This window comes from Neovison vison, chromosome 4 (genome assembly GCF_020171115.1).
Source record: "Neovison vison isolate M4711 chromosome 4, ASM_NN_V1, whole genome shotgun sequence".
NCBI classification, from domain to species: Eukaryota; Metazoa; Chordata; class Mammalia; order Carnivora; family Mustelidae; genus Neogale; species Neogale vison.
The window spans coordinates 68,931,155-68,949,825 of NC_058094.1; positions in this window are offsets into that span (position 1 = coordinate 68,931,155).

An 18,671-nucleotide genomic window follows, 5' to 3' on the forward strand; every position below is an offset into this window, starting at 1 on the left:
TTCATGAATGGACACAGGCTTTCTCTCCCTGGACCACCCAACAAGAAAGCTTGTCCGTGGCCTCCAAAGCAGGCAATACCCAGGTCTTGGTGTCAAATTCACTGTTCCCTCCCAGCCTATCTTGGATATTGGACATTCTCTTCACACTGCATGTCTTGGGACTAGCAGATGATCTTGGAGTTTTTTGTTTTTTTTTTAAAGATTTTATTTATTTATTTGACAGAGAGAAATCACAAGTAGGCAGAGAGGCAGGCAGAGAGAGAGAGAGGGAAGCAGGCTCCCTGCTGAACAGAGAGCCCGATGCGGGACTCGATCCCAGGACTCTGAGATCATGACCTGAGCCGAAGGCAGTGGCTTAACCCACTGAGCCACCCAGGCGCCCCTGATCTTGGAGTTTTATTCTAAGTGAAAGTTTTATTCTAAGTGAAAGCCCCTGGTCTCAGGGGGGCAAAGAGAGAAGTCCCTGTGGCTCAGGTCTTCCCCAAGGTCCCTCTTTTCCTCAAGACACCATCAACAAGGGAATGAGCTTAAATTCTGTTGTCAGTGTCTCTGTGAACAACAGCTCTGGATACTCAAACACAACAAGCAAAGCAAAGTAAAATATCCCTTCTTTTATTTTACTATAATAATACAAATTTATTGTGGGAGATAAAGAAAATACTGATGTAAAAGTAAGAAAAGTTGAATTGTTAAATCATCCATAATTCCATATTCAAAGATCATCTCTATGAATGATTTTGTGTATATTTTTTATCTATTTCTAAACATAAAGTTAGATTACATCCTGTTTCTACTTTTTCATTCATATATCCAGCAAATACTGGTTGAGACACTCCTGTGTGCTCTTGTTCACAGCAGAGTGAGACACAGTCCTGGCCTCTCAGGATTTAGTTTGGTAGGGGAGATAGAACATTTCAACAAATATCCATCCCTGATTTCAGCACCTCCCGAGGCAGCCAGCACAGTTCTCTGCAGGGTGGTCGGATACCCACCCATGTCAAGAACAAATAGTGTGCTGGGGGATATTGGCGTGGAGAGAGATCATCCGTCTAGGGGGGATTAATTTGCTAGGGATGGTGTAACAAACCACCACAGACTGGGTGGTTTAAACAGCAGAAATTTGTTTTCTCACAGTTCTGGAGGCTAGAAGTTTGACATCAAGTTGCCTACAGGTTTGGTTTCTCCTGAGGTCTCTTTCCTTTACTTGCAGATGGCTGTCTTCCCATTATGTCCTCACATGGCTCTTCCTCTGTCCCTTGCAGCCCCGATGTCTGTCTTCTTGTAAATCCTACTGGATGAGGGTCCTGGCCCTATGACCTCATTTAATCTTTAATCACCTATGTAGAGACCCCATCTCTAAATATGGCTACATTCTGAGGTTCTAGGGGTTGGAAGTTCAACATGTGAATTTTGGGGAACACGATTCATCCTATAATAATACATGGGGTACTTTAAAAATTATTTGTCTGTTTACTTATTTATTTCTGATAAGCCAAGCCTGTGAGTCTGCTACAGAATAGTTGCAGTGAATATGGAGGCCGACAGACATACATCGGGAGACCACCTATCTCCATCCCAAATATCTCCTCTACAGCCTCCTACTTGCTCAGAATTTCAACATTTGACTACAGGCCCCAAGCTGTGGGAAGCTATCAGTTTTTTAGCGTCTAGAAGATTCTCTACAGGGAAATGGAGAAGTTGTTTCTTTAGAGACACACCAGTGTTCATGCATGATCCAGGTGTCCATCTGATTCTTTGGTTCCTGGGACTTTTCCATCTGGGACTTTTTGAGGAAACTTCATGTTGTTGTCTGTAGCGGCTGTACCAGTTTGCATTCTGACCAACAGTGCAAGAGTATTCCTCTTTCTCTGCATCCTCACCACAATGTTTCTTGTGTTGTTAATTTTAGCCACTTTGACAGGTGTGAGGTGGTATCTCATCATGGTTTTGATTTGTATTTCCCTGATGATGAGTGATGTTGAGCATCTCTTCATGTGTCTGTTAGTCATCTGGATGTCTTCTTTGGAAAAGTATCCATTCATGTCTTCTTCCCACTTCTTAACTGGATTTTTTGGTTTTTTGGGGGGTGTTGATTTTGCTAAGTTCTTTATAAATTTTGGATATTAACCCTTTATCAGATATACCATTTGCAAATATCTTCTCAACTGATCATTTTAATACAGAGAACATTCAGTTTTGATTTCATAATCCTACAAGAGCAAAAATATAAATTTATGCTTGCTTTTATGTTTATAACTAATTATACTATTATAAAAATAATTGAAAAATGTTTTAAATTGTCATGGGATAGGTGTGGAGGATGGCCCCCCTTCCTTAAAAAAAAATCTACACATTATCAAATTTTAGAAACACTGCTTGAAGGGGACTACAGTGGACCACAGTAGGGTGGGCATCTGTGTTAGTTGCTCAGGCTGCCATAACAAAGTGCCATAGGCTGGGTGGCTTCAACAACAAAAATTGATGGTTCCACAGTTCTGGAGACTAGAAATCTGAAATGAAAGTATCAGTAAGGTTGATTCCTTCTGAGGGATGGGAAGGAAGGCTCTGTTCCAGGCCTCTCTATTTGGCTTGTAGATAATGGTCTTCATTCTACATTGCTTCACACCATCTTCTCTACAAGCATGTCCAAATTCCCCTTCTTACAAGGACATGCTGTATTGAAGTAGGGCCCACCCTAATGACCTCATTTAAATTGATTACCTCTATAAAGACCCTATCTTCAAATAGGTCACATTCTGAGGTACTGGGAGTTGGGACTTCAATATGTGACTTTTTGGTGGGGACACAGCTCAACCGATACCAGTATCATTCCCCTGAAATTTGGCTCCATGTCCTCTACCCAGAGTTCCTTCCACTAAGAGGCACAACTAGCCATGGGGTCACATTTTTCTCCCTGGGCCAGAGTGTCACAGAGTGCCATACTCTGGGCAAGGGCCTCCATCACTGCAGCTTCAAGCACCAAACCTTCCAGATACCCACCCCTCTATTCAGGAAATTCCTTAAGTGAAGAGAGAGCCCCAAAGTAACACAGACCAGAAAGAAATAGAGACAATATACAGAAACAGTGACTTTACAGGTAATACAGTGACACTAAATCCATATCTTTCAATAGTTATTCTGAATGTAAATGGGCTACATGCCCCAGTCAGAAGACCCAGGATATCAGATTGAATAAAAAAGTAGGACCGATTGATATGCTGTCTGCAAGAACCTCGTTTTAGCTCTAAAGACGGCTCTAGATTGAAAGTAAATGGGTAGAAACCATTTATCATGCTAATGGATATCAAAAGAAAGCTGGGGTAGCATCTTTATATCAGACAAATTAGATTTTTAAACCAAGACAGTAATAAAAGAAGGATCTATATCATAATTAAAGGGTCTATCCAACAAGGAGATCTAAAAATTGTAGAATATTTATCCCCCTAACATGGTAGCTAATTATACAAACCAATTAATAACAAAATTAAAGAAACACATTGAAAATAGAAGGAGACTTTAACACCCCATTCACTGCAATGGACAGATCATCTAATCAGAAGATCAACAAGGAAACAAGGGCTCTGAATGATATGCTGGACTAGATGGACTTCACAAACATATTCAGAGCATTCCATCCTAAAGCAGCAGAAGAATACACATTCTTCTCAAGTGCTCATGGAACATTTTCCAGAATAGATCACATCCTGGGTCACAAATCGGGTCTCAAATGGTACCAAAAGATTGGGATCATTCCCTGCATATTTTCAGACCACAATACTTTGAAACTGGAACTCAATCACAAGAAGAAACTTGAAAAGAACTCAAGTACATGGACACTAAAGAGCATCCTACCATAGAATGGTCAGGTCAACCGAGAAATTAAAGAAAAATTTTAAAAACTCATGGAAACAAATGAAAATGGAAACACAACTGTTCAAAATCTTTGGGATGCTTCTTAGGACCCCCAAAGGGGGTCCTAAGAAGGAAGTATATAGCAGTACAAGCCTTTCTCAAAAAAACAAGAAAGGTCTCAAATATATAACCTAACCTTACACCTAAAGGAGCTGGAGAAAGAGGAGCAAAGAAAGCCTAAACCCAACATGAGAAGAGAATAAAGTTTAGAGCAAAAATCAATGAAATAAAAACAAAAGAACAATAGAACAGATCAAGGAAACTAGGAGGTGGTTCTTTGAAAGAATTAATAAGCTCAATAAGGCCTCAGCCAGACTTATCAAAAAGAAAACAGAAAGGACCCAAATAAATAAAATCATGAATGAAGGAAAAGAGATCACAACCAACACCAAAGAAATACAAACAATTATAAGAACAGATTATGAGCAGCTATATGCCAACAAATTAGGTAATCCAGAAGAAATGAATGCATTCCTAGAGACATACAAACTACCAAAATGGAAATAAAAAGAAACAGAAAACCTGAACAGACCCATAACCAGCAAGGAAACTGAAGCAGTAATCAAAAATCTCCCAACAAACTGGAGTCCAAGGCTGGATGGTGCTCGGGGGAATTCTACCAAACCTTTAAAGAAGACCTAATACCTATTCTTCTGAAACTATTTAACAAAATAGAAATGAAAGGAAAACTTCCAAACTCTTTTTATGAGGTCAACATTACCTTGATCCTCAAACCAAAGGCCCCACCAAAAAGAATTACAGACCAATATCCAATGAAAATAGATGCAAAAATTCTCACCAAGGTAATAGCCAATAGGATTTGACAGTACATTAAAAAGATTATTCACCGTGACCAAGTGGGATTTATTCCTGGGCTACAAGGGTGATTCAACCTCCACAAACCAGTCAATGTGATATACTACATTAATAGAAGAAAGTGCAAGACCATATGACCTCTCAATAGATTCAGAAAAAGCATTTGACAAAGTATAGCATCCTTTCTTTCTTAAAAAAAAAAAAAAAAAGGTATTTATTAATTTATTTATTTGGGAGAGAGAGAGAGAGCACAAGCAGGGAGGTGGAGGGGCAGGGGGAGAAGTATCCTTCCTGATGAGAGGGAGCCTGACATAGGGCTCAATCCCAGGACCCTGGGATCATGACCTAAGCCAAAGGCAGACACTTAGCTGACTGAGCCACCTAGGTGCCCCATACAGCATCCATTCTTGATTAAACTCTTCACAGTGTGGGGATAGTGGGTACATACTTCAATATCATAAAAGCCATATATGAAAAACCCACAGGAAATATCATTCTCAGTGGGGAAAAATTGAGAGCTTTTCCCATAAGGTCAGGAACATGACAGGGATGTCCTCCTAGCTTCAGCAGTCAGACAACAGAAATGAATTAAAGGCATCTGAATCTACAAAGAAGAAGTCAAACTCTCACTCTTTGCAGATGACATGACAGTCTATGTGGAAAACCCAAAAGACTCTACCCCAAAATTGCTAGGACTCATACAGGAATTCAGGAACATGGCAGGATATAAAATCAATGCACAGAAATTAGTTGCATTTCTATACACCAACAGCAAGACAGAAGAAAGAGAAATTAAGGAGTTGATCCAATTTATAATTGCACCCAAAACCATAAGATACCTAGGAATAAACATAACCAAAGAGGCAAAGAATCTGTACTCAGAAAACTATAAAGTACTCATGAAAGAAATGGAGGAAGACACAAAGAAATGGAAAAAAGTTCCATGCTCATGGATTAGAAGAACAGATATTGTGAAAACATCTATGCTACCTAAAGCACTCTACACATTTAACACAATCCCTATCAAAATACCATCATTTTTTTAAATAAATGGAACAAATAATCCTAAAATTTATATAGAACCAAAAAAGATCCCAAATAGCCAGAGAAATGTTGAAAAAGAAAGCCAAAGTTGGAGGCATCAGAATTCCAGACTTCAAGCTCTATTACAAAGCTGTCATCAAGATAGTATGGTACTGGCACAAAAACAGACACATAGATCAATGGAACAGAATAGAAAGCCTACACAAATGGACCCTCAATTCTGTGGTCAACTAAGCTTTGACAAGGCAGGAAAGAATGTCTAATGGAAAAAAAAAACACAACAAAACAGTCTCTTCAACAAATGGTGTTGGAAAAATTGGACAGCCACATGCGAAAGACTGAAACGGAACCATATCCTTATACCATACACAAAAATAGACTCAAAATTGATGAAGGACCTCAATGTGAGGCAAGAATCCCACAAAATTCTAGAGAACATAGCGGAAATCTCTTTGACCTTGGCTGCAGCAACTTCTTGCTAGCACTTCTCCAAAGGCAAGGGAAACAAAGGTAAAAATGAATGATTGGGACTTCATCAAAATAAAAAGCTTTTTCACAGCAAAGGAAACAGTCAACAAAAGCAAAGACAATTGACAGAATGGGAGAGGATATTTGCAAATGCCTTATCAGATAAAGGCCTAGTATCCAAAATCTATAAGGAACTTAATCAAACTTAACACTCAAAGAACAAATAATCCAATCAAGAAATGGGCAGAAGACATGAACAGACATTTCTCCAAAGAAGACATATAAATGGTCAACAGACACATGAAAGAAATGTTCCACATCACTCAGCATCAGGGAAATTCAAATCCAAACCACAATGAGATAACACCCCACACCAGTCAGAATGGCTAAAATTAACAAGTGAGGAAATGACAGATGTGGGCGAGAATGTGGAGAAAGGAGAACCCTCTTAAAGGACTGGTGGGAATGCAAGTTGGTGCAACCCAGCAATTGCACTACTAGGTATTTATCCCAAAGATACAAATGTAGAGATCCAAAGGGGCATATGCACCCAATGTTTATAGCACCAGTGTCTACAAATAGCCAAACTATGGAAAGAGCCCAGATGTCCATCAACAGAAGAATGGATAAAGAAGATGTGATACACACACACACGCACACACACACACACACTCTGGACTACTACTCAGCCATCAAAAAACCTGAAATCTTGCCATTTACAGTGACATGGATGGAACTAGAGGGTATTATGCTAAACGAAATAAGTCAATCAGAGAAAAACAAATACTATGTGATCTCATTCATGTGAAATCTAAGAAACAAAACAGAGGATCAGAGGGGAAGGAAAGGAAAAATAAAACAAGATGAAATCAGAGATGGAGACAAGCCAGAAGAGACTCTTAATCATAGGAAACAAACTGAGGGTTGCTGGAGGGGAGGGAGGCGGGGGATGGGATAACTGAGTGATAGACATTAAGGAGGGCACCTAATGTAATGAGCACTGGGTATTGTATTAGACTGATGAATCACTGATGAATGAGCTCGACCTCTGAAACTAATAATACATTATATGTTAATTGAATTTAAATTTTAAAAAACACCAAGAACTTATTGGATTCCTACTTAAAATTATCATTTAATGAACACCCTCTCCCCAAAATGTTAGATAATTGGCTATCCTTATCATACATATTATTATCCCTATTTAATAGGTAAGTAATCTGAGGTGAAAGCCTCAGATTGTATGCAAAGTATGATCAAGACCATTCTCATTCTCCCTCTTTCCCCCTGCTCACCATCCCTTTGAGTTCAGGCTGACCTGTAATGTTATCTCTAAATCCCTTGACAAAGAGTCCAGACATTTTGCCAACGAATGCTACCTGCTCTCACAGTAAGAGACGTCTCCCTGAACTGGTTTCTTTGCCCTTTCCTTCAAGTTTTTGTAACTGACTTACTTTTGGAAGGCACTCAGCGCCTTCCCCTTCTTGGCAAAAACTCATCCTCATCCTTTTAATAATCACCTTTAATGTCCCTGACTTCCCCAGTCAGATCTTCACTCCTTTATTTTCTCTTAGCCTCTAAATGCCTCAACTGTGACTTGGATCATGTGTTTTTTGTTGGATCGGTGGTTCCGGAAATGCAGGAGGAATCATAGAAATGACCGCCAGGGCCGCCATCTTCCAGTCCCCTCCCCCCTTCCTTAACCCTAGACTCTCCGGCCAAAGGTGTACGCCCAGTTCACATCTCCATAGGTAACCCGACACCTATGCAGGAAACAGGAGGATCAGGAGCCCTCACCCCATACCTTCTGATCACCAAATATGGATGTGAGCCCATGCCCTACCTTGGCCTGATAAAAGACCCCCCCCCAACTCCCTCCCAGTGGGACTTCCCCAACTCTCTCTCTCTCTCTCCCTCTCTCTTTCTGTGAGTCCCAGAACCTCACCTGAGGGTGCCCACCTCCTCCCAGTGACTTTCCTGGCTCCCCTTCTCCCGAGCCCTGAAACTTCACCGGAGAGTGCCTTTAATAAATCTTGCCTTGCGCCTACCTTTCCTGGTGTCGTGTTTACCTCGCCTGCAAAACTTTACAGTTTTCAAATTGGTTTTTGTTAATGTCTTCCATGAGACTGTTTCAGTCTTCAAGAGCAAGGACCGTCTTCTCAACTTGCATTCTCCATGTCTAGCCCAGTTTGCTGAATGGTCAGTTCCTCCTATCTGAAGTCATCCTGCTTTCTGATTCTAAGCTGCTTTCAACTCCTGGTCTTTTCTCTTTCTCTTTCTGATTGCCATCACGCATTCTCACATCCGATTCCCTGAGCTCACTTCTGCTAGCTCGTATTTCCTAACGTCCTCTTCTTCTTGCTTGCCCAGTAATTCCAATATAGGCCCTGAGGAATCTGGTGTTTCCTTATGATAACTTTTGCTTTTTTTTTTTTTTTTTTTGGTCTCACAGGAAGGCAGAGATTGCATTTCCAAACTCCTTATTAGATTGTGGAGGAGAATACGCTTCTTACAACCCTGTCACAAATCCGAGTTTCATGTGAGGGAGGGGCTGTCATTCTGGAGTTCCTATGCAATTGACTTGGGTGGGGATTAGGTACATGGTTTCTTATTCACTGCATTAAGGGCCCCAGAAATGTTCTGAGGCTGGGGAAATGTTCTCACATCAAGAAGCCTACCTGTTTCATTCTCTACCCTGCCTGCTCCCAGCATGCATGATGCAGGAAGTTTATGAGGGAGCCCAGGGCACTGACCTGAACACCGCCCCCCACACACACACACTGTTTGTGCCGTTGCCCTGGACACTGGAAGCACAACCACTGTCTTTCGTAATCAGCTCACCTGCTGAGTAATAGGCTGGAACATCAGACAGCATTTCCTCCCTCTGAAAATTAATTGTGGTTCTGGTCAGGAACACAGGAGTTTCTACCCTTCCTTTATCCTTAAAATGAAAGACTATCCAACAGAAAAGATAACCAGAAATGTAGGAAATAGCCATGTCCTTTGCCCTGAACCCAGAGGAGCAGGTAGGTGCCATCTTCCTGGTGCACAATTGCATAGGGACGACACACCAGGAGCCAGGACAGTCCCAGGCTGAGGACACGACCATTATACTTGGCACATTCTCCTACTTCCCTCCCTCCCTGTCCTTCTCTCTGTTGGTATTAACTAGTTCCAGAGAAGTCCTTGCCTTCGGAGAGGAAACCCAGGCACAGTGACAATTTCTTTTTTAGACCGATTGTCTTTTGCAATCAATAAAGTGTGATAAGCCCCTGCAGGCCAGGGCTGTGGTAGCTGTTTGTTGTGGGAATGGTGGGTGGAGGCAGGGGTGCAGGGTCTAGGCAGTGAGAACCTGAAGGCCAAAGTACTGCTGCTTATATTACCTTTTCTGCTGGAACTCCCCGGTAGAGGCTGGAGGGGGTGAAGCAACCCAGGAAGCATATATCCACGAGGAGGGAACCCTCTCCTCCCTGTGGAGCACAGAGCACCTGGTATTTCTGGACAGTGTGGCCTGGGTGTGCCCAGACTCCCCAAAACTCCTTACATTAGTGCTTCTAATGACAGGAGACGCCAGAGATAGGCCCTAAGGGTCCCCAGCATGAGAGCAGATTTTCTTTTGAGGCTTATGTTTGGTTTGTGTGCGTTTTCTTGTGAATTTTTAAGACATTTTGAAACAGTTCCAAACTTATAGAGAAATTGAAAGCACAATGCAAATAACCTCTTTCCTCTGTACCATATAAAATCAATTGCCTATATATTTGGTTTTTTTTCAAAAGCAAAGTATATTTTATTAACCTTTTTTTGACTTTTACTAACATAATGGAAGTTTAACAACAACATTTTCTTTTTTTATAGTAAGAATTCCAACTTTTTTCTTGGCTATTTTTTTTTTAGTTTTATTGGGATATAGCTGACATGTAACACAATGATGTGATTATATATATATACATTGGAAGACGATCAGCATGATAAGCTTAGTTAACGGCCATCACCTCAAATAGTTACAATTTTTTTTCTCCCAATGACAACTTGAAGATCTATTCTCTACCTTACATATTTGTATTGTACGAAGATACCACCTTGATAATACTGGTGGCTTCTGAAAAATGCACTGATATTGAAAGGGAAGGAAGGATGCCCTAGTCATTTCTTTTTTTTTTTTAATTTAATTTAATTTTTTTTTCCAATTTATTTATTTTCAGAAAAACATTATTCATTATTTTTTCACCACACCCAGTGCTCCATGCAAGCCGTGCCCTCTATAATACCCACCACCTGGTACCCCAACCTCCCACCCCCCCGCCACTTCAAACCCCTCAGACTGTTTTTCCGAGTCCATAGTCTCTCATGGTTCACCTCCCCTTCCAATTTACCCAAATTCCCTACTCCTCTCTAACGCCCCTTGTCCTCCATGCTATTTGTCATGCTCCACAAATAAGTGAAACCATATGATAATTGACTCTCTCTGCTTGACTTATTTCACTCAGCATAATCTCTTCCAGTCCCGTCGATGTTGCTACAAAAGTTGGGTATTCATCCTTTCTGATGGAGGCATAATACTCCATAGTGTATATGGACCACATCTTCCTTATCCATTCATCCGTTGAAGGGCATCTTGGTTCTTTCCATAGTTTGGCGACCGTGGCCATTGCTGCTATAAACATTGGGGTACAGATGGCCCTTCTTTTCACGACATCTGTGTCTTTGGGGTAAATACCCAGGAGTGCAATTGCAGGGTCATAGGGAAGCTCTATTTTTAATTTCTTGAGGAATCTCCACACTGTTCTCCAAAGAGGCTGTACCAACTTGCATTCCCACCAACAGTGGAAGAGGGTTCCCCTTTCTCCACATCCTCTCCAACACATGTTCTTTCCTGTTTTGTTAATTTTGGCCATTCTAACTGGTGTAAGGTGATATCTCAATGTGGTTTTAATTTGAATCTCCCTGAGGGCTAATGATGATGAGCATTTTTTCATGTGTCTGATAGCCATTTGTATGTCTTGATTGGAGAAGTGTCTGTTCATATCTTCTGCCCATTTTTTGATGTGTTTGTCTGTTTCGTGTGGGTTGAGTTTGAGGAGTTCATTATAGATCCTGGATATCAACCTTTTGTCTCTACTGTCATTTGCAAATATCTTCTCCCATTCCGTGGGTTGCCTCTTTGTTTTTTTGACTGTTTCCTTTGCTGTGCAGAAGCTTTTGATTTTGATGAAGTCCCAGAAGTTTATTTTCGCTTTTGTTTCCTTTGCCTTTGGAGACGTATCTTGAAAGAAGTTGCTGTGGCTGATATCAAAGAGATTACTGCCTATGTTCTCCTCTAAGATTCTGATGGATTCCTGTGTCACGTTGAGGTCTTTTATCCATTTTGAGTTGATCTTTGTGTACGGTGTAAGAGAATGGTCGAGTTTCATTCTTCTACATATAGCTGTCCAGTTTTCCCAGCACCATTTATTGAAGAGACTGTCTTTTTTCCACTGTATATTTTTTCCTGTTTTGTCAAAGATTAATTGACCATAGAGTTGAGGGTCCATATCTGGGCTCTCTACTCTGTTCCACTGGTCTATGTGTCTGTTTTTATGCCAGTACCATGCTGTCTTGGTGATCACAGATTTGTAATAAAGCTTGAAATCAGGTAAGGTGATGCCGCCAGCTTTATTTTTGTTTTTCAACATTTCCTTAGCGATTCGGGGTCCCTAGTCATTTCTTAGTGACTAACTTTGGTATTGCTTGATGTTTCTTCACAATGTGAGCATGTATATGTATTACTAATTTGTTTTAAAAGTAAATGAAAAGGGGATCTCTTGGCCTTAGCACCATGTTCTTGGAAACCTTTGCACTGCACTGTGAGAGCCAAATGGAGAAAGTAGCAAATGTGTAGGCTGAAATGAACCAGAAGAAAGACGAGGCAAAAATCCAAGTAAATCATTAGCTTGTGCCCTCATGGAGGCCGCAGCAGAAATAAGGAAAGCCAGAGGCTAGGGACACTGGTACAAATTGTTGCATTGCATGCCTACTTCCTAGAACTTGACTCAGTGGATCTGGAACATGCATCTACTTTTGAGAGACTCACCTTGTTTACACCAAAACAGTCCATTTTGGTCCTTTGCCCTAGACCTGTGTCTTTCGAGACTAATTCTGTTTTCATTTGTGGCTGAATCTAACATGTGTACAACAGAACCTCTCTTCTGCTATCTTAGGGGAAGGAAAAAAATAAATGAAAAGGTAAAACTAGTAATGAAAAATATTTTAAAAGAGTAAGTTGTTGGCATCATATGCCCCCCTACAAAGACATTCCCCTCGAAAACCCCAACAGACCCACCCAATCAGGAAGCTCACAAGGATACCCAACTGCCATCTATCTGCCTATCCCACTTGAGTTTCTCCAGTTGTACCAGTGGTGTCCTTTATCTCAAAAGGATCCAGCCTGCCTTCTGTCTGGGTCAATGTGGCTCTGCCCTCTCACCCTGCATGGAGGCCTAGGCTTCTCTGCTGTGTCAGACTACCTTAGGACTGAGCTGTTTAGGCAGGGAAGAGCAGGAGGAAAGAACGAATACATATACAGTTTTATTTTCTATATCAAATAATACATTATATATTATTACATATATGTATATATTATACACATTATATATAACATATATTACATATATACATATATGTATACATATATATTATACACTTTATATCAAATATATATAATGTATATAATATATTATAATATATTATACTTATATATTTATATATAACATATGTAATATATCAATATATTATATAATAACATATAAATATAATATTTAATATAGCTAATTAATATAATATATAATATACTATACATAATATAATATATTATATAATAATATATAATTATATAATTATATATTATATAATTAATTCTATAATTTATATATAACATATATAAATATATAAAAATATATATTATATAAATATAATATATAAATAAATATATAAATATAAATATATAAATTTTAAAAATATATAAAAATATATTATATTATAATATATTAATATATTATATATTATATTATTATATATTATATAATAGTATATTATATGTGTTATATATAAATATAAATATAATATATAATATAATGTATGTTATATATGTATTACACATAATATATAATATATATTATATAATAATATATTTTATATGTTATATATAAATATAAATATATAAATATTTAAAAATATATTAAAATATATAATATTATATTAATATATCATATATTATATTATTATATATTATATAATAATATATATGTTATATATAAATATATAAATATAATATATAAAGTAATGTATGTTACATATGTATTACATGCATGTAATACATATATATGTATTATATGTATTTATATTATATATTATATGTATATGTAATTATATGTATTATATGTATATGTATTATGTATATATACATATATATATAATCTATCTTGTTGTTGGCTACAACATGTCCAAAGAAACCTTGGGCTTTAACTGCAATATTTGAGTGAGTTTTGCCTCCTCTGGGCAGCTGCCCCTTCAAGGCAAGCCACAAGGCAAGTGTATTTGTGTGGAGAAGCCCCATGTGCTGGGGCACATGGCATTTGTCCTGAGGGAGGCCCCTGAGAGCACTGTACAAACTGGACCTCTACCTGTGGTAGGCTCTGGGGTCAGATTGCTGGGGTGTATGTCCAGTTCGGCCACCCATAGCCACGTGGCGTCAGACTTGCTGTGAACTCTCTCAGCCTCTGTAAACAGAGAGAGTGAAGGAAAGAACTCGATAGCACTGTTGGAATATTGCACGAGCCCAGGCCCTTTAAGCACTTAGCACGGTGCCTGGCAAGTGCTAAATACCCAAGAAGTGTTTGCTCCTATTAATACACCTGCATTTATCTTAACGTAAAGAAGTCTACCACACGGTGTTGGAGGGCCGGGGAAGGTAGGTCTCTTTAACCTGGGGCTTTGGGTAGTACCTGGCACAAGGCCCTGGACAATTAACTGCAAATGAGTTTCTCCCTTTTCTGAAGCCAGGGTGGCTTTCTGCCCTTCCTCTCCTCAGGCTGGAGGAGTAGAGAATAAAGAATCAGAGCAGCCAGGCATCCCTTCTCCTTTCATGTTCCTACTTCTTTCCCCAATCTCCACCTCTCCCCACATCCCGAGGGCAAACAGAGTAGCAGGCGGAAGAAGGGAAACAGAACCAGGCTGAATGGTCTCAGCAGCACCGGGGTCCCTAGAGGCCACCGAAGCAGCTCGCTGATGGCTCAGATCCTGGCCAGGGCCCAGAGAGAGAGCCGAAATGACAAATAGCCTTGACTTTGTTTTGGTTTCTTTATGTTGTGGCAGGAGGGAGGACCCTGAGGTGGAAATGCTCCCCGCCCCCACTCCCACCTCCAGCCTCCATCCTCTACCCCTCTGCCTTGAAATGGTGGTTTCTCTGGACAGCAGAAAAAAAGCTTCCTCCCTGCCCCCAGCCCACTTCCAGACTGGCCACCTGCTCACCCTACAGGGCAGTCCACTCTGGGACTTTTCATGACAAACAGTCTCCTGGGTCCTTTGTGGGGTTTGTGTGAGAGACTGGGGAGCCTGCTTTGCTGATGAGGTCACTGTTCCTTGAGCTATTACCTTGCTTTCCTTGGCCAGAGCAAGCAGCAGGAATGCCTTGGAGCAGTGCTTGTTTGTGAAACATCAAATCCCTGCCTAGTTACACCCAAGCAGGTCAGCTTGCATCCAGACCCCAGTCCCTCAGTAGTTCTTTCGTCTTTAGTCCTGTGGATACAGGTGTCTGTTACCTGCCTCAGAACGAAAGGACTGGAGCTCGGCCCAAAGAGGATGGGCAGGGGCTAGCTTCCCTCCAGGAGCAGGAGGAGGACATGGGCAGGCCCTGTGCTCTCCTGGGCCAGCGTGCTTTGTAGATTTCATTTGCAGTCTAATTTCGCTGGTAGGGAATATGGGCAAGAGGCCAGGGCAGCATTTGGCAGCAAGGGGACATCTAGAGAGGGAGAGCTGTTTGAATTCACAGTGATTTCACTGTGAATTCCTGCCCTCCACTTCCTGCCTGGAGGCCAGTGGCCGTTGGCTGGCACTGAGCTGGCCCATGGGCAGCCATCTCCGGCTGTAGGCACTAACCCCACAGGCCACACCCGGAGAGCAGGTAGCCTGGGCCCCTGCCAGCCTAGAGTTCTTGCCTGCCAGCTGCTGATGGGCCTGGCCCTGCAGTCTGGCCCCAGGCTCTGCAAACGATTCTATTTTAGGTTGCTGACTAGCTCTTCAGCCCTCATTCCTGTCTTGAGCTTCCTGAGTCACTTCTCGCTCCCTGCTCTGCTTCTTTCTGAATGGATTGGATTAGCATAACACCATATGTTAGAAAAGCAATTCACAATTTATAAAGCCTTTTTGTGCACCAGCTCTCTTCTGATCTTTCATCAGCCTGTGAGGTCCACTATGCAGGTAACTTAATCCATATTTCACAGATGAGCAACAATGGAGGCACAAAATAACTCAGGCAGTTTGATCAATCACACACACACACACACACACACACACACACACACACACAGATAGAGAGAGAGAGAGAGAGAAGCATACAGCAAATCATTGTGGAGTTGAATCTTAAGAATCAGGCTTCCAGGGGCGCCTGGGTGGCTCAGTGGGTTAAGCCACTGCCTTCGGCTCAGGTCATGATCTCAGGGTCCTGGGATCGAGTCCCACATCAGGCTCTCTGCTCAGTAGGGAGCCTGCTTCCCTCTCTCTCTGCCTGCCTCTCTGTCTACTGTGATCTCTCTCTGTCAAATAAATAAATAAAACCTTAAAAAAAAAAAAAAAGAATCAGGCTTCCAGTTTTGAATCTGATGCTCCTGCCTACCATCCCACACATCTAGGTATCCACGCTATAGAGCACTGGCAAGGGAGACCCTGCAGAAACACCTGCGGTGGCCATTTCTTTTCTTCTTGATGGAGGATGTTTGCTTCAGGGGAGCATTGCACTTTGAATCTGAGGTATCTAAAATACTGATGGGGGATAAGCGGAACTCTAGACGAAGTAGAGAAAGTAGCCTGAATTTGCTCCTACATTAGCGTCCCTAATCCCCTCCTTTCACCTCATGCCCAGGTTCCTAAGAAAACCTTTCCTCCATTCCTTGGGGGAATAAAGGATTGAAAACAGTTTACACTGTTAAAAGGCCTATCCTTCCGGACCTTAGCTCGCCTTATAATTATGTGGTCTATGCCTCAACTTACAAGACAGGCACACCCAATCTCATTATCTTGTGAAAATGAATTAAGGAAATCTTTTCTAGGAGTCAGCATGGGGAGCTCTCACACACTTTCACTCTTCATCTATTGCTAATCCAATAGGAAAAGGTGGATTTTGCATGTGGCTCCTACTTGACTACCCCAGCAAGAGAAAGGAAAGCTTTCTTCTTTCCTAGGCAACAGCCCAGCCAGTGAGAGACACACATAACTCAGCCACTGGGAAGCCACTATACTTGGAACCCCCAGTTTACTGCAATGGGCTTGTCCTTTCTAACAGCCTATCAACCTCCCACTTCCTACTTATCATGGACTTATCTATGGTTTTGATGTAGTTTCTCTGTCCTAGATTGCAGTTTTCTGCTAGTCCTTAATAAACCCATACTTGCTAGTAAAATAACTGGCAGTTTTATTAGTCTCTGGGAGAGAGTACAAATTTTTAACAACTGGCATAGCATGGGCAGACAACCAATGAGAACAAACCTGAGTCATAGTACTCAGTGGGTCTTGGAGCCCTCCTGTCCCTCCATAGTGCTAGGTATTACCTACAGTTGCTGATCCATGGGGAGGTCTGCAAGAGTCCCGGAGCAGGGCTGGGTACCCAGGGCCAAGGAGGGTACTTTGGGGGGAACTCTGGGCATTGGCCATTGCCAGCTAGTGCCAAAGCATTCGGACATTTCCACACATGCACCACCATACTTGTACATACCATTGTATATTAATACCAGTTGTCTTGTATAATCTTTTCTAGGACCTGAGGAGGAAGATACTACATTTGCTATTCAACAATGGAAGAAACTGAATCTCCATGCCATCCAACAACTCCTCAGGCTCTCATAGCTAGTGAGTTTCTGGCAGTTGGAGAAATTCAGGGCATGGAGTACTCAAGGTGGGAGGCCCTTTGTGAGACAGAGGTTGTGGGGGCCTTGAGCAGGCCAAGGGCACCACTGAGGGCTCAGACCCCACCAGATGTCAGGGAGCAAGGGGATAGGGAAAGAAACACAGAGAAAAGGTATGTGTGTGTTGATGCTGACTGGGAAGATGAAAGGCGATGGAGGTAGGCAGACACTGAGAAACTGGGAATAAGCCTGCCCTCATCGCAGGTTTGCTGTGGCCAGAGCTAGTCCTGAGAGAAACAAAGAAATCATCTTTATTGTTTGCTTTGCCTCTTGCCCTATATGTGAATATTGTTACCCAGAGAATGTGATCACATTTGGAGGACTATCTGTGGCATTTCATTTTAGAAATAGCGGTGTCGGGGCGCCTGGGTGGCTCAGTGGGTTAAAGCCTCTGCTTTCGGCTCAGGTCATGGTCCCAGGGTCCTGGGATCGAGTCCCGCATTGGGCTTTCTGCTCAGCGGGGAGCCTGCTTCCCCCTCTCTCTCTGCCTGCCTCTCTGCCTACTTGTGATTTCTGTCTGTCAAATAAATAAATAAAATCTTTAAAAAAGAAAAAAAAAAAAGGAAGAAATACCGGTGTCTTGTTTATCAGGGGCTGCTGATTAATCGCTGAAGCCTGCCCCCCACACCAAGCCCTTGCAGTTGCCAGGCTGGGTAAACTCCTGAGCTCTGTGGATGGTGATGTGAGCAATGAGCTGGTTCTTGTTGAGGTAGGACCTGTCCCTGAAGAAGGCTGGGGTCAAAGAGCAGGAAACTCAATTTGCTCTTCTGTGGATGGAGTCTGAAATGTTAATCAGCACTTGCCCAGAATTCCAGGTACTGCCCTCACCCCTCCCCTGCTATCTGGGCCTGGGTGGGATTCAGGTCCCTCCTGTTCTTCCTGGAAAAGCACAGACCCTTTTTAGGCTGTCAGGCAAAGGCCTAGCTGCGTGCCCTCTGAGAGGGGAGTTTAACCACATGGTAACCTGTGCTCCAATGGGCTTGCCCAGCACCGGGATGTATGAAGTCTCCAGGAGTGGCAGCCTTGTGGGAAAAGCTTATGATGTGAAGTGGTATGAATTCTCTACTGGGTTTTCCCAGAGACCCTAACTAGGGGCTAAGAACCAGGCCCAGCTTCCCCATCAATGAGCAAGTCCCATGTCAGGTTTCTCCTGCAGCCACTCTCTTTGACAGCACATGCCTTTTCCCAAACTCTATGCTGCCTCCCAGCAAAGGATATTCATATGTGCAAATCTTGCCCTAAGTCCAAAGTGACCCAAGAAATGCCCCAAATAGAAAA